At 43.4% G+C, this 15,622-nt stretch overlaps 9 pseudogenes; all 9 read right to left on the bottom strand.

Annotated features, from left to right (window-relative positions):
- Window positions 1-1,276: 1,276 nt before the first annotated feature.
- On the bottom strand, window positions 1,277-1,540 carry LOC130330078 (U2 spliceosomal RNA; annotated as a pseudogene).
- Window positions 1,541-3,008: 1,468 nt separating this feature from the next.
- On the bottom strand, window positions 3,009-3,272 carry LOC130330152 (U2 spliceosomal RNA; annotated as a pseudogene).
- A 1,470-nt stretch (window positions 3,273-4,742) lies between these two features.
- Window positions 4,743-5,006, bottom strand: LOC130330076 (U2 spliceosomal RNA; annotated as a pseudogene).
- Window positions 5,007-6,476: 1,470 nt separating this feature from the next.
- LOC130330075 (U2 spliceosomal RNA) lies at window positions 6,477-6,740 on the bottom strand (annotated as a pseudogene).
- A 1,457-nt stretch (window positions 6,741-8,197) lies between these two features.
- Window positions 8,198-8,461, bottom strand: LOC130330074 (U2 spliceosomal RNA; annotated as a pseudogene).
- A 1,471-nt stretch (window positions 8,462-9,932) lies between these two features.
- LOC130330199 (U2 spliceosomal RNA) lies at window positions 9,933-10,198 on the bottom strand (annotated as a pseudogene).
- A 1,459-nt stretch (window positions 10,199-11,657) lies between these two features.
- LOC130330164 (U2 spliceosomal RNA) lies at window positions 11,658-11,922 on the bottom strand (annotated as a pseudogene).
- A 1,477-nt stretch (window positions 11,923-13,399) lies between these two features.
- Window positions 13,400-13,665, bottom strand: LOC130330197 (U2 spliceosomal RNA; annotated as a pseudogene).
- A 1,463-nt stretch (window positions 13,666-15,128) lies between these two features.
- LOC130330163 (U2 spliceosomal RNA) lies at window positions 15,129-15,393 on the bottom strand (annotated as a pseudogene).
- Window positions 15,394-15,622: the final 229 nt, after the last annotated feature.

The following is a 15,622-nucleotide window of genomic DNA, read 5'->3' as shown; positions in this document are numbered from 1 at the left end:
CATTGCACTCTGATGGAGCATTTAGCAATGCAATCCATAGCCTGGCTTTTGCCTGAACCCCCATCACTCCTCCTCTTGCATATAAGACAATATTTCAGATCTGCATATGAAAACAACACGCCTACCTTTGTTGCACATAGCTGCCTGCCTGTCTCTAGTTACCCCACTGGCTGTAGCTGCGTCCCTTCCGACATGGAATAACACCAACTGTAACGATAAACTGAAAATTAACAGTATAAACCTGCATCATTTTGGACTCTGGTATTTGCTGAATCCGGGTGACCTGACAATCGATGGTGGTGCCGCTGGTGATTCTGGCCTTCTTGGAATCTGTTGGGCCTATGTGTTAGCTCACACATCACTTGGGTATCCATGGTAACTACCACAACATGGTCATCTGCAGTTTACATCTAGCCCGTGGCATTGAATGGCATTTTAAAAGTGCTAAGGGTCCTGGTGCAATAATCCTCCCATGAGGATCAGCCTCAACGGCTTTGTAGATTGCACTCATGTCAGCAACTCCATATACATTTTTTTTTCTTCATGCTTCTTTCTTCATCCTTTTTTCTTTCTGTCATTCAGACTTTCATTCATTCGATCTCTCTCACTCACTTGCTTTAACTCATTTGTTCTCACTCACTCACTCAATCACTCACTCACTCATTCACTCTCACTCACTCTCACTCTCTCACTCACTCGCTCACTAAGTCAGTCTCTCTCTCTCTCTCTCTCTCTCTTTTTCTTTTTATATATATTTTTTTCCGTCTTCTTCTTCTTCTTCTTCAGACCCTGTCATAGCACTAATGCCTTTCCAATACCACCAGCAGATGGAGACACTCCATTGCAACATTGGTTGTGAGCAGCAGTTTCTAAAAACAAATGCCTCATGGCGGATTTCCCATCCATCAATGGATGGTAAATTTTGTTTTTATCATTCACTGACCACAGAAACCAATGCATGGTCAAGCAACAGCAATGACACACCCTTGTGTATAGGCATGAGACCCTCATGTCATTTAACAGGATTCAGCACCACCCACAAGACAGCTACCTGTCATGTCATGTCAAACCTGCACAGGTGTGCTAGATTATTATTATTTAGTTTTATTTTATTTTTTTACACCAATCAGTGTGCAAACATGGTCATTAAAACGCTAAATGAATAGACGTTCATAAACCAGTCAGTGCAACTCATCATTTTGGTCTCCAATTCTCAAACTCAAATTCTCACCCACGGAGGATTAAATGAGAATCTTTCTTGTTTAACACTGGAATGGGGTGGTGCACTGTTCACTACCCGAAGATACTGCCACATCGGGTCAATGCATAGGGCGACAGAAGCAAGCTTCCAAATCAGCTCCCTTTCTCAAAAATCCATTTAATTTATGGTCCCCAGATAGGGAACGTATGTATCAGTATGTGCTCACAAGTCACCCAAGTGCAAGTATTCACACAAAAAAAAACGTGCCTCAGGATGCGATCTGTCGCAAGATCCTTTCTTTTTTTACACTTGATCTAAGCCAAAAGGCCTAGAGGGGATAACCGGGAAAGGGGTGGACCCAACCATGTCCCCTTCATGAGCACTCACATTACTCATAGAAATGGAAGGAAGGCTGGCAGCCAACCAGCCTCCCATACACTTTATGGGTGGGTGGCAGTCAGCCACCCATACATACATACAGCACAGGCTAAACCCACATCATCACTTAAAAAAAGGACAGGCGACCATTGCACTCTGATGGAGCATTTAGCAATGCAATCCATAGCCTGGCTTTTGCCTGAACCCCCATCACTCCTCCTCTTGCATATAAGACAATATTTCAGATCTGCATATGAAAACAACACGCCTACCTTTGTTGCACATAGCTGCCTGCCTGTCTCTAGTTACCCCACTGGCTGTAGCTGCGTCCCTTCCGACATGGAATAACACCAACTGTAACGATAAACTGAAAATTAACAGTATAAACCTGCATCATTTTGGACTCTGGTATTTGCTGAATCCGGGTGACCTGACAATCGATGGTGGTGCCGCTGGTGATTCTGGCCTTCTTGGAATCTGTTGGGCCTATGTGTTAGCTCACACATCACTTGGGTATCCATGGTAACTACCACAACATGGTCATCTGCAGTTTACATCTAGCCCGTGGCATTGAATGGCATTTTAAAAGTGCTAAGGGTCCTGGTGCAATAATCCTCCCATGAGGATCAGCCTCAACGGCTTTGTAGATTGCACTCATGTCAGCAACTCCATATACATTTTTTTTTCTTCATGCTTCTTTCTTCAACCTTTTTTCTTTCTGTCATTCAGACTTTCATTCATTCGATCTCTCTCACTCACTTGCTTTAACTCATTTGTTCTCACTCACTCACTCAATCACTCACTCACTCATTCACTCTCACTCACTCTCACTCTCTCACTCACTCGCTCACTAAGTCAGTCTCTCTCTCTCTCTCTCTCTCTCTTTTTCTTTTTATATATATTTTTTTCCGTCTTCTTCTTCTTCTTCTTCTTCTTCAGACCCTGTCATAGCACTAATGCCTTTCCAATACCACCAGCAGATGGAGACACTCCATTGCAACATTGGTTGTGAGCAGCAGTTTCTAAAAACAAATGCCTCATGGCGGATTTCCCATCCATCAATGGATGGTAAATTTTGTTTTTATCATTCACTGACCACAGAAACCAATGCATGGTCAAGCAACAGCAATGACACACCCTTGTGTATAGGCATGAGACCCTCATGTCATTTAACAGGATTCAGCACCACCCACAAGACAGCTACCTGTCATGTCATGTCAAACCTGCACAGGTGTGCTAGATTATTATTATTTAGTTTTATTTTATTTTTTTACACCAATCAGTGTGCAAACATGGTCATTAAAACGCTAAATGAATAGACGTTCATAAACCAGTCAGTGCAACTCATCATTTTGGTCTCCAATTCTCAAACTCAAATTCTCACCCACGGAGGATTAAATGAGAATCTTTCTTGTTTAACACTGGAATGGGGTGGTGCACTGTTCACTACCCGAAGATACTGCCACATCGGGTCAATGCATAGGGCGACAGAAGCAAGCTTCCAAATCAGCTCCCTTTCTCAAAAATCCATTTAATTTATGGTCCCCAGATAGGGAACGTATGTATCAGTATGTGCTTACAAGTCACCCAAGTGCAAGTATTCACACAAAAAAAAACGTGCCTCAGGATGCGATCTGTCGCAAGATCCTTTCTTTTTTTACACTTGATCTAAGCCAAAAGGCCTAGAGGGGATAACCGGGAAAGGGGTGGACCCAACCATGTCCCCTTCATGAGCACTCACATTACTCATAGGAATGGAAGGAAGGCTGGCAGCCAACCAGCCTCCCATACACTTTCTGGGTGGGTGGCAGTCAGCCACCCATACATACATACAGCACAGGCTAAACCCACATCATCACTTAAAAAAAGGACAGGCGACCATTGCACTCTGATGGAGCATTTAGCAATGCAATCCATAGCCTGGCTTTTGCCTGAACCCCCATCACTCCTCCTCTTGCATATAAGACAATATTTCAGATCTGCATATGAAAACAACACGCCTACCTTTGTTGCACATAGCTGCCTGCCTGTCTCTAGTTACCCCACTGGCTGTAGCTGCGTCCCTTCCGACATGGAATAACACCAACTGTAACGATAAACTGAAAATTAACAGTATAAACCTGCATCATTTTGGACTCTGGTATTTGCTGAATCCGGGTGACCTGACAATCGATGGTGGTGCCACTGGTGATTCTGGCCTTCTTGGAATCTGTTGGGCCTATGTGTTAGCTCACACATCACTTGGGTATCCATGGTAACTACCACAACATGGTCATCTGCAGTTTACATCTAGCCCGTGGCATTGAATGGCATTTTAAAAGTGCTAAGGGTCCTGGTGCAATAATCCTCCCATGAGGATCAGCCTCAACGGCTTTGTAGATTGCACTCATGTCAGCAACTCCATATACATTTTTTTTTCTTCATGCTTCTTTCTTCATCCTTTTTTCTTTCTGTCATTCAGACTTTCATTCATTCGATCTCTCTCACTCACTTGCTTTAACTCATTTGTTCTCACTCACTCACTCACTCACTCAATCACTCACTCACTCATTCACTCTCACTCACTCTCACTCTCTCACTCACTCGCTCACTAAGTCAGTCTCTCTCTCTCTCTCTCTTTTTCTTTTTATATATATTTTTTTACGTCTTCTTCTTCTTCTTCTTCTTCTTCAGACCCTGTCATAGCACTAATGCCTTTCCAATACCACCAGCAGATGGAGACACTCCATTGCAACATTGGTTGTGAGCAGCAGTTTCTAAAAACAAATGCCTCATGGCGGATTTCCCATCCATCAATGGATGGTAAATTTTGTTTTTATCATTCACTGACCACAGAAACCAATGCATGGTCAAGCAACAGCAATGACACACCCTTGTGTATAGGCATGAGACCCTCATGTCATTTAACAGGATTCAGCACCACCCACAAGACAGCTACCTGTCATGTCATGTCAAACCTGCACAGGTGTGCTAGATTATTATTATTTAGTTTTATTTAATTTTTTTACACCAATCAGTGTGCAAACATGGTCATTAAAACGCTAAATGAATAGACGTTCATAAACCAGTCAGTGCAACTCATCATTTTGGTCTCCAATTCTCAAACTCAAATTCTCACCCACGGAGGATTAAATGAGAATCTTTCTTGTTTAACACTGGAATGGGGTGGTGCACTGTTCACTACCCGAAGATACTGCCACATCGGGTCAATGCATAGGGCGACAGAAGCAAGCTTCCAAATCAGCTCCCTTTCTCAAAAATCCATTTAATTTATGGTCCCCAGATAGGGAACGTATGTATCAGTATGTGCTCACAAGTCACCCAAGTGCAAGTATTCACACAAAAAAAAACGTGCCTCAGGATGCGATCTGTCGCAAGATCCTTTCTTTTTTTACACTTGATCTAAGCCAAAAGGCCTAGAGGGGATAACCGGGAAAGGGGTGGACCCAACCATGTCCCCTTCATGAGCACTCACATTACTCATAGGAATGGAAGGAAGGCTGGCAGCCAACCAGCCTCCCATACACTTTCTGGGTGGGTGGCAGTCAGCCACCCATACATACATACAGCACAGGCTAAACCCACATCATCACTTAAAAAAAGGACAGGCGACCATTGCACTCTGATGGAGCATTTAGCAATGCAATCCATAGCCTGGCTTTTGCCTGAACCCCCATCACTCCTCCTCTTGCATATAAGACAATATTTCAGATCTGCATATGAAAACAACACGCCTACCTTTGTTGCACATAGCTGCCTGCCTGTCTCTAGTTACCCCACTGGCTGTAGCTGCGTCCCTTCCGACATGGAATAACACCAACTGTAACGATAAACTGAAAATTAACAGTATAAACCTGCATCATTTTGGACTCTGGTATTTGCTGAATCCGGGTGACCTGACAATCGATGGTGGTGCCGCTGGTGATTCTGGCCTTCTTGGAATCTGTTGGGCCTATGTGTTAGCTCACACATCACTTGGGTATCCATGGTAACTACCACAACATGGTCATCTGCAGTTTACATCTAGCCCGTGGCATTGAATGGCATTTTAAAAGTGCTAAGGGTCCTGGTGCAATAATCCTCCCATGAGGATCAGCCTCAACGGCTTTGTAGATTGCACTCATGTCAGCAACTCCATATACATTTTTTTTTCTTCATGCTTCTTTCTTCATCCTTTTTTCTTTCTGTCATTCAGACTTTCATTCATTCGATCTCTCTCACTCACTTGCTTTAACTCATTTGTTCTCACTCACTCACTCACTCACTCAATCACTCACTCACTCATTCACTCTCACTCACTCTCACTCTCTCACTCACTCGCTCACTAAGTCAGTCTCTCTCTCTCTCTCTCTTTTTCTTTTTATATATATATTTTTTTTCCGTCTTCTTCTTCTTCTTCTTCTTCAGACCCTGTCATAGCACTAATGCCTTTCCAATACCACCAGCAGATGGAGACACTCCATTGCAACATTGGTTGTGAGCAGCAGTTTCTAAAAACAAATGCCTCATGGCGGATTTCCCATCCATCAATGGATGGTTAATTTTGTTTTTATCATTCACTGACCACAGAAACCAATGCATGGTCAAGCAACAGCAATGACACACCCTTGTGTATAGGCATGAGACCCTCATGTCATTTAACAGGATTCAGCACCACCCACAAGACAGCTACCTGTCATGTCATGTCAAACCTGCACAGGTGTGCTAGATTATTATTATTTAGTTTTATTTTATTTTTTTACACCAATCAGTGTGCAAACATGGTCATAAAAACGCTAAATGAATAGACGTTCATAAACCAGTCAGTGCAACTCATCATTTTGGTCTCCAATTCTCAAACTCAAATTCTCACCCACAGAGGATTAAATGAGAATCTTTCTTGTTTAACACTGGAATGGGGTGGTGCACTGTTCACTACCCGAAGATACTGCCACATCGGGTCAATGCATAGGGCGACAGAAGCAAGCTTCCAAATCAGCTCCCTTTCTCAAAAATCCATTTAATTTATGGTCCCCAGATAGGGAACGTATGTATCAGTATGTGCTCACAAGTCACCCAAGTGCAAGTATTCACACAAAAAAAAACGTGCCTCAGGATGCGATCTGTCGCAAGATCCTTTCTTTTTTTACACTTGATCTAAGCCAAAAGGCCTAGAGGGGATAACCGGGAAAGGGGTGGACCCAACCATGTCCCCTTCATGAGCACTCACATTACTCATAGGAATGGAAGGAAGGCTGGCAGCCAACCAGCCTCCCATACACTTTCTGGGTGGGTGGCAGTCAGCCACCCATACATACATACAGCACAGGCTAAACCCACATCATCACTTAAAAAAAGGACAGGCGACCATTGCACTCTGATGGAGCATTTAGCAATGCAATCCATAGCCTGGCTTTTGCCTGAACCCCCATCACTCCTCCTCTTGCATATAAGACAATATTTCAGATCTGCATATGAAAACAACACGCCTACCTTTGTTGCACATAGCTGCCTGCCTGTCTCTAGTTACCCCACTGGCTGTAGCTGCGTCCCTTCCGACATGGAATAACACCAACTGTAACGATAAACTGAAAATTAACAGTATAAACCTGCATCATTTTGGACTCTGGTATTTGCTGAATCCGGGTGACCTGACAATCGATGGTGGTGCCGCTGGTGATTCTGGCCTTCTTGGAATCTGTTGGGCCTATGTGTTAGCTCACACATCACTTGGGTATCCATGGTAACTACCACAACATGGTCATCTGCAGTTTACATCTAGCCCGTGGCATTGAATGGCATTTTAAAAGTGCTAAGGGTCCTGGTGCAATAATCCTCCCATGAGGATCAGCCTCAACGGCTTTGTAGATTGCACTCATGTCAGCAACTCCATATACATTTTTTTTTCTTCATGCTTCTTTCTTCATCCTTTTTTCTTTCTGTCATTCAGACTTTCATTCATTTGATCTCTCTCACTCACTTGCTTTAACTCATTTGTTCTCACTCACTCAATCACTCACTCACTCATTCACTCTCACTCACTCTCACTCTCTCACTCACTCGCTCACTAAGTCAGTCTCTCTCTCTCTCTTTTTCTTTTTATATATATTTTTTTCCGTCTTCTTCTTCTTCTTCTTCTTCTTCTTCAGACACTGTCATAGCACTAATGCCTTTCCAATACCACCAGCAGATGGAGACACTCCATTGCAACATTGGTTGTGAGCAGCAGTTTCTAAAAACAAATGCCTCATGGCGGATTTCCCATCCATCAATGGATGGTAAATTTTGTTTTTATCATTCACTGACCACAGAAACCAATGCATGGTCAAGCAACAGCAATGACACACCCTTGTGTATAGGCATGAGACCCTCATGTCATTTAACAGGATTCAGCACCACCCACAAGACAGCTACCTGTCATGTCATGTCAAACCTGCACAGGTGTGCTAGATTATTATTATTTAGTTTTATTTTATTTTTTTACACCAATCAGTGTGCAAACATGGTCATTAAAACGCTAAATGAATAGACGTTCATAAACCAGTCAGTGCAACTCATCATTTTGGTCTCCAATTCTCAAACTCAAATTCTCACCCACGGAGGATTAAATGAGAATCTTTCTTGTTTAACACTGGAATGGGGTGGTGCACTGTTCACTACCCGAAGATACTGCCACATCGGGTCAATGCATAGGGCGACAGAAGCAAGCTTCCAAATCAGCTCCCTTTCTCAAAAATCCATTTAATTTATGGTCCCCAGATAGGGAACGTATGTATCAGTATGTGCTCACAAGTCACCCAAGTGCAAGTATTCACACAAAAAAAAACGTGCCTCAGGATGCGATCTGTCGCAAGATCCTTTCTTTTTTTACACTTGATCTAAGCCAAAAGGCCTAGAGGGGATAACCGGGAAAGGGGTGGACCCAACCATGTCCCCTTCATGAGCACTCACATTACTCATAGGAATGGAAGGAAGGCTGGCAGCCAACCAGCCTCCCATACACTTTCTGGGTGGGTGGCAGTCAGCCACCCATACATACATACAGCACAGGCTAAACCCACATCATCACTTAAAAAAAGGACAGGCGACCATTGCACTCTGATGGAGCATTTAGCAATGCAATCCATAGCCTGGCTTTTGCCTGAACCCCCATCACTCCTCCTCTTGCATATAAGACAATATTTCAGATCTGCATATGAAAACAACACGCCTACCTTTGTTGCACATAGCTGCCTGCCTGTCTCTAGTTACCCCACTGGCTGTAGCTGCGTCCCTTCCGACATGGAATAACACCAACTGTAACGATAAACTGAAAATTAACAGTATAAACCTGCATCATTTTGGACTCTGGTATTTGCTGAATCCGGGTGACCTGACAATCGATGGTGGTGCCGCTGGTGATTCTGGCCTTCTTGGAATCTGTTGGGCCTATGTGTTAGCTCACACATCACTTGGGTATCCATGGTAACTACCACAACATGGTCATCTGCAGTTTACATCTAGCCCGTGGCATTGAATGGCATTTTAAAAGTGCTAAGGGTCCTGGTGCAATAATCCTCCCATGAGGATCAGCCTCAACGGCTTTGTAGATTGCACTCATGTCAGCAACTCCATATACATTTTTTTTTCTTCATGCTTCTTTCTTCATCCTTTTTTCTTTCTGTCATTCAGACTTTCATTCATTCGATCTCTCTCACTCACTTGCTTTAACTCATTTGTTCTCACTCACTCACTCACTCACTCACTCAATCACTCACTCACTCATTCACTCTCACTCACTCTCACTCTCTCACTCACTCGCTCACTAAGTCAGTCTCTCTCTCTCTCTTTTTCTTTTTATATATATTTTTTTTCCGTCTTCTTCTTCTTCTTCTTCTTCTTCAGACCCTGTCATAGCACTAATGCCTTTCCAATACCACCAGCAGATGGAGACACTCCATTGCAACATTGGTTGTGAGCAGCAGTTTCTAAAAACAAATGCCTCATGGCGGATTTCCCATCCATCAATGGATGGTAAATTTTGTTTTTATCATTCACTGACCACAGAAACCAATGCATGGCCAAGCAACAGCAATGACACACCCTTGTGTATAGGCATGAGACCCTCATGTCATTTAACAGGATTCAGCACCACCCACAAGACAGCTACCTGTCATGTCATGTCAAACCTGCACAGGTGTGCTAGATTATTATTATTTAGTTTTATTTTATTTTTTTACACCAATCAGTGTGCAAACATGGTCATTAAAACGCTAAATGAATAGACGTTCATAAACCAGTCAGTGCAACTCATCATTTTGGTCTCCAATTCTCAAACTCAAATTCTCACCCACGGAGGATTAAATGAGAATCTTTCTTGTTTAACACTGGAATGGGGTGGTGCACTGTTCACTACCCGAAGATACTGCCACATCGGGTCAATGCATAGGGCGACAGAAGCAAGCTTCCAAATCAGCTCCCTTTCTCAAAAATCCATTTAATTTATGGTCCCCAGATAGGGAACGTATGTATCAGTATGTGCTCACAAGTCACCCAAGTGCAAGTATTCACACAAAAAAAAAACGTGCCTCAGGATGCGATCTGTCGCAAGATCCTTTCTTTTTTTTACACTTGATCTAAGCCAAAAGGCCTAGAGGGGATAACCGGGAAAGGGGTGGACCCAACCATGTCCCCTTCATGAGCACTCACATTACTCATAGGAATGGAAGGAAGGCTGGCAGCCAACCAGCCTCCCATACACTTTCTGGGTGGGTGGCAGTCAGCCACCCATACATACATACAGCACAGGCTAAACCCACATCATCACTTAAAAAAAGGACAGGCGACCATTGCACTCTGATGGAGCATTTAGCAATGCAATCCATAGCCTGGCTTTTGCCTGAACCCCCATCACTCCTCCTCTTGCATATAAGACAATATTTCAGATCTGCATATGAAAACAACACGCCTACCTTTGTTGCACATAGCTGCCTGCCTGTCTCTAGTTACCCCACTGGCTGTAGCTGCGTCCCTTCCGACATGGAATAACACCAACTGTAACGATAAACTGAAAATTAACAGTATAAACCTGCATCATTTTGGACTCTGGTATTTGCTGAATCCGGGTGACCTGACAATCGATGGTGGTGCCGCTGGTGATTCTGGCCTTCTTGGAATCTGTTGGGCCTCTATGTTAGCTCACACATCACTTGGGTATCCATGGTAACTACCACAACATGGTCATCTGCAGTTTACATCTAGCCCGTGGCATTGAATGGCATTTTAAAAGTGCTAAGGGTCCTGGTGCAATAATCCTCCCATGAGGATCAGCCTCAACGGCTTTGTAGATTGCACTCATGTCAGCAACTCCATATACATTTTTTTTTCTTCATGCTTCTTTCTTCATCCTTTTTTCTTTCTGTCATTCAGACTTTCATTCATTCGATCTCTCTCACTCACTTGCTTTAACTCATTTGTTCTCACTCACTCACTCACTCAATCACTCACTCACTCATTCACTCTCACTCACTCTCACTCTCTCACTCACTCGCTCACTAAGTCAGTCTCTCTCTCTCTCTTTTTCTTTTTATATATATTTTTTTTCCGTCTTCTTCTTCTTCTTCTTCTTCAGACCCTGTCATAGCACTAATGCCTTTCCAATACCACCAGCAGATGGAGACACTCCATTGCAACATTGGTTGTGAGCAGCAGTTTCTAAAAACAAATGCCTCATGGCGGATTTCCCATCCATCAATGGATGGTAAATTTTGTTTTTATCATTCACTGACCACAGAAACCAATGCATGGTCAAGCAACAGCAATGACACACCCTTGTGTATAGGCATGAGACCCTCATGTCATTTAACAGGATTCAGCACCACCCACAAGACAGCTACCTGTCATGTCATGTCAAACCTGCACAGGTGTGCTGGATTATTATTATTTAGTTTTATTTTATTTTTTTACACCAATCAGTGTGCAAACATGGTCATTAAAACGCTAAATGAATAGACGTTCATAAACCAGTCAGTGCAACTCATCATTTTGGTCTCCAATTCTCAAACTCAAATTCTCACCCACGGAGGATTAAATGAGAATCTTTCTTGTTAACACTGGAATGGGGTGGTGCACTGTTCACTACCCGAAGATACTGCCACATCGGGTCAATGCATAGGGCGACAGAAGCAAGCTTCCAAATCAGCTCCCTTTCTCAAAAATCCATTTAATTTATGGTCCCCAGATAGGGAACGTATGTATCAGTATGTGCTCACAAGTCACCCAAGTGCAAGTATTCACACAAAAAAAAAACGTGCCTCAGGATGCGATCTGTCGCAAGATCCTTTCTTTTTTTACACTTGATCTAAGCCAAAAGGCCTAGAGGGGATAACCGGGAAAGGGGTGGACCCAACCATGTCCCCTTCATGAGCACTCACATTACTCATAGGAATGGAAGGAAGGCTGGCAGCCAACCAGCCTCCCATACACTTTCTGGGTGGGTGGCAGTCAGCCACCCATACATACATACAGCACAGGCTAAACCCACATCATCACTTAAAAAAAGGACAGGCGACCATTGCACTCTGATGGAGCATTTAGCAATGCAATCCATAGCCTGGCTTTTGCCTGAACCCCCATCACTCCTCCTCTTGCATATAAGACAATATTTCAGATCTGCATATGAAAACAACACGCCTACCTTTGTTGCACATAGCTGCCTGCCTGTCTCTAGTTACCCCACTGGCTGTAGCTGCGTCCCTTCCGACATGGAATAACACCAACTGTAACGATAAACTGAAAATTAACAGTATAAACCTGCATCATTTTGGACTCTGGTATTTGCTGAATCCGGGTGACCTGACAATCGATGGTGGTGCCGCTGGTGATTCTGGCCTTCTTGGAATCTGTTGGGCCTATGTGTTAGCTCACACATCACTTGGGTATCCATGGTAACTACCACAACATGGTCATCTGCAGTTTACATCTAGCCCGTGGCATTGAATGGCATTTTAAAAGTGCTAAGGGTCCTGGTGCAATAATCCTCCCATGAGGATCAGCCTCAACGGCTTTGTAGATTGCACTCATGTCAGCAACTCCATATACATTTTTTTTTCTTCATGCTTCTTTCTTCATCCTTTTTTCTTTCTGTCATTCAGACTTTCATTCATTCGATCTCTCTCACTCACTTGCTTTAACTCATTTGTTCTCACTCACTCACTCACTCACTCACTCAATCACTCACTCACTCATTCACTCTCACTCACTCTCACTCTCTCACTCACTCGCTCACTAAGTCAGTCTCTCTCTCTCTCTCTCTCTTTTTCTTTTTATATATATTTTTTTTCCGTCTTCTTCTTCTTCTTCTTCTTCTTCAGACCCTGTCATAGCACTAATGCCTTTCCAATACCACCAGCAGATGGAGACACTCCATTGCAACATTGGTTGTGAGCAGCAGTTTCTAAAAACAAATGCCTCATGGCGGATTTCCCATCCATCAATGGATGGTAAATTTTGTTTTTATCATTCACTGACCACAGAAACCAATGCATGGCCAAGCAACAGCAATGACACACCCTTGTGTATAGGCATGAGACCCTCATGTCATTTAACAGGATTCAGCACCACCCACAAGACAGCTACCTGTCATGTCATGTCAAACCTGCACAGGTGTGCTAGATTATTATTATTTAGTTTTATTTTATTTTTTTACACCAATCAGTGTGCAAACATGGTCATTAAAACGCTAAATGAATAGACGTTCATAAACCAGTCAGTGCAACTCATCATTTTGGTCTCCAATTCTCAAACTCAAATTCTCACCCACGGAGGATTAAATGAGAATCTTTCTTGTTTAACACTGGAATGGGGTGGTGCACTGTTCACTACCCGAAGATACTGCCACATCGGGTCAATGCATAGGGCGACAGAAGCAAGCTTCCAAATCAGCTCCCTTTCTCAAAAATCCATTTAATTTATGGTCCCCAGATAGGGAACGTATGTATCAGTATGTGCTCACAAGTCACCCAAGTGCAAGTATTCACACAAAAAAAAAACGTGCCTCAGGATGCGATCTGTCGCAAGATCCTTTCTTTTTTTTACACTTGATCTAAGCCAAAAGGCCTAGAGGGGATAACCGGGAAAGGGGTGGACCCAACCATGTCCCCTTCATGAGCACTCACATTACTCATAGGAATGGAAGGAAGGCTGGCAGCCAACCAGCCTCCCATACACTTTCTGGGTGGGTGGCAGTCAGCCACCCATACATACATACAGCACAGGCTAAACCCACATCATCACTTAAAAAAAGGACAGGCGACCATTGCACTCTGATGGAGCATTTAGCAATGCAATCCATAGCCTGGCTTTTGCCTGAACCCCCATCACTCCTCCTCTTGCATATAAGACAATATTTCAGATCTGCATATGAAAACAACACGCCTACCTTTGTTGCACATAGCTGCCTGCCTGTCTCTAGTTACCCCACTGGCTGTAGCTGCGTCCCTTCCGACATGGAATAACACCAACTGTAACGATAAACTGAAAATTAACAGTATAAACCTGCATCATTTTGGACTCTGGTATTTGCTGAATCCGGGTGACCTGACAATCGATGGTGGTGCCGCTGGTGATTCTGGCCTTCTTGGAATCTGTTGGGCCTCTATGTTAGCTCACACATCACTTGGGTATCCATGGTAACTACCACAACATGGTCATCTGCAGTTTACATCTAGCCCGTGGCATTGAATGGCATTTTAAAAGTGCTAAGGGTCCTGGTGCAATAATCCTCCCATGAGGATCAGCCTCAACGGCTTTGTAGATTGCACTCATGTCAGCAACTCCATATACATTTTTTTTTCTTCATGCTTCTTTCTTCATCCTTTTTTCTTTCTGTCATTCAGACTTTCATTCATTCGATCTCTCTCACTCACTTGCTTTAACTCATTTGTTCTCACTCACTCACTCACTCACTCAATCACTCACTCACTCATTCACTCTCACTCACTCTCACTCTCTCACTCACTCGCTCACTAAGTCAGTCTCTCTCTCTCTCTTTTTCTTTTTATATATATTTTTTTTCCGTCTTCTTCTTCTTCTTCTTCTTCAGACCCTGTCATAGCACTAATGCCTTTCCAATACCACCAGCAGATGGAGACACTCCATTGCAACATTGGTTGTGAGCAGCAGTTTCTAAAAACAAATGCCTCATGGCGGATTTCCCATCCATCAATGGATGGTAAATTTTGTTTTTATCATTCACTGACCACAGAAACCAATGCATGGTCAAGCAACAGCAATGACACACCCTTGTGTATAGGCATGAGACCCTCATGTCATTTAACAGGATTCAGCACCACCCACAAGACAGCTACCTGTCATGTCATGTCAAACCTGCACAGGTGTGCTGGATTATTATTATTTAGTTTTATTTTATTTTTTTACACCAATCAGTGTGCAAACATGGTCATTAAAACGCTAAATGAATAGACGTTCATAAACCAGTCAGTGCAACTCATCATTTTGGTCTCCAATTCTCAAACTCAAATTCTCACCCACGGAGGATTAAATGAGAATCTTTCTTGTTAACACTGGAATGGGGTGGTGCACTGTTCACTACCCGAAGATACTGCCACATCGGGTCAATGCATAGGGCGACAGAAGCAAGCTTCCAAATCAGCTCCCTTTCTCAAAAATCCATTTAATTTATGGTCCCCAGATAGGGAACGTATGTATCAGTATGTGCTCACAAGTCACCCAAGTGCAAGTATTCACACAAAAAAAAAACGTGCCTCAGGATGCGATCTGTCGCAAGATCCTTTCTTTTTTTACACTTGATCTAAGCCAAAAGGCCTAGAGGGGATAACCGGGAAAGGGGTGGACCCAACCATGTCCCCTTCATGAGCACTCACATTACTCATAGGAATGGAAGGAAGGCTGGCAGCCAACCAGCCTCCCATACACTTTCTGGGTGGGTGGCAGTCAGCCACCCATACATACATACAGCACAGGCTAAACCCACATCATCACTTAAAAAAAGGACAGGCGACCATTGCACTCTGATGGAGCATTTAGCAATGCAATCCATAGCCT

This window comes from Hyla sarda, unplaced genomic scaffold, assembly GCF_029499605.1.
Source record: "Hyla sarda isolate aHylSar1 unplaced genomic scaffold, aHylSar1.hap1 scaffold_330, whole genome shotgun sequence".
Classification (NCBI taxonomy): domain Eukaryota; kingdom Metazoa; phylum Chordata; class Amphibia; order Anura; family Hylidae; genus Hyla; species Hyla sarda.
Note: the sequence above shows the minus strand (reverse complement) of the source record. Positions and strands in the feature narration are given on the sequence as shown.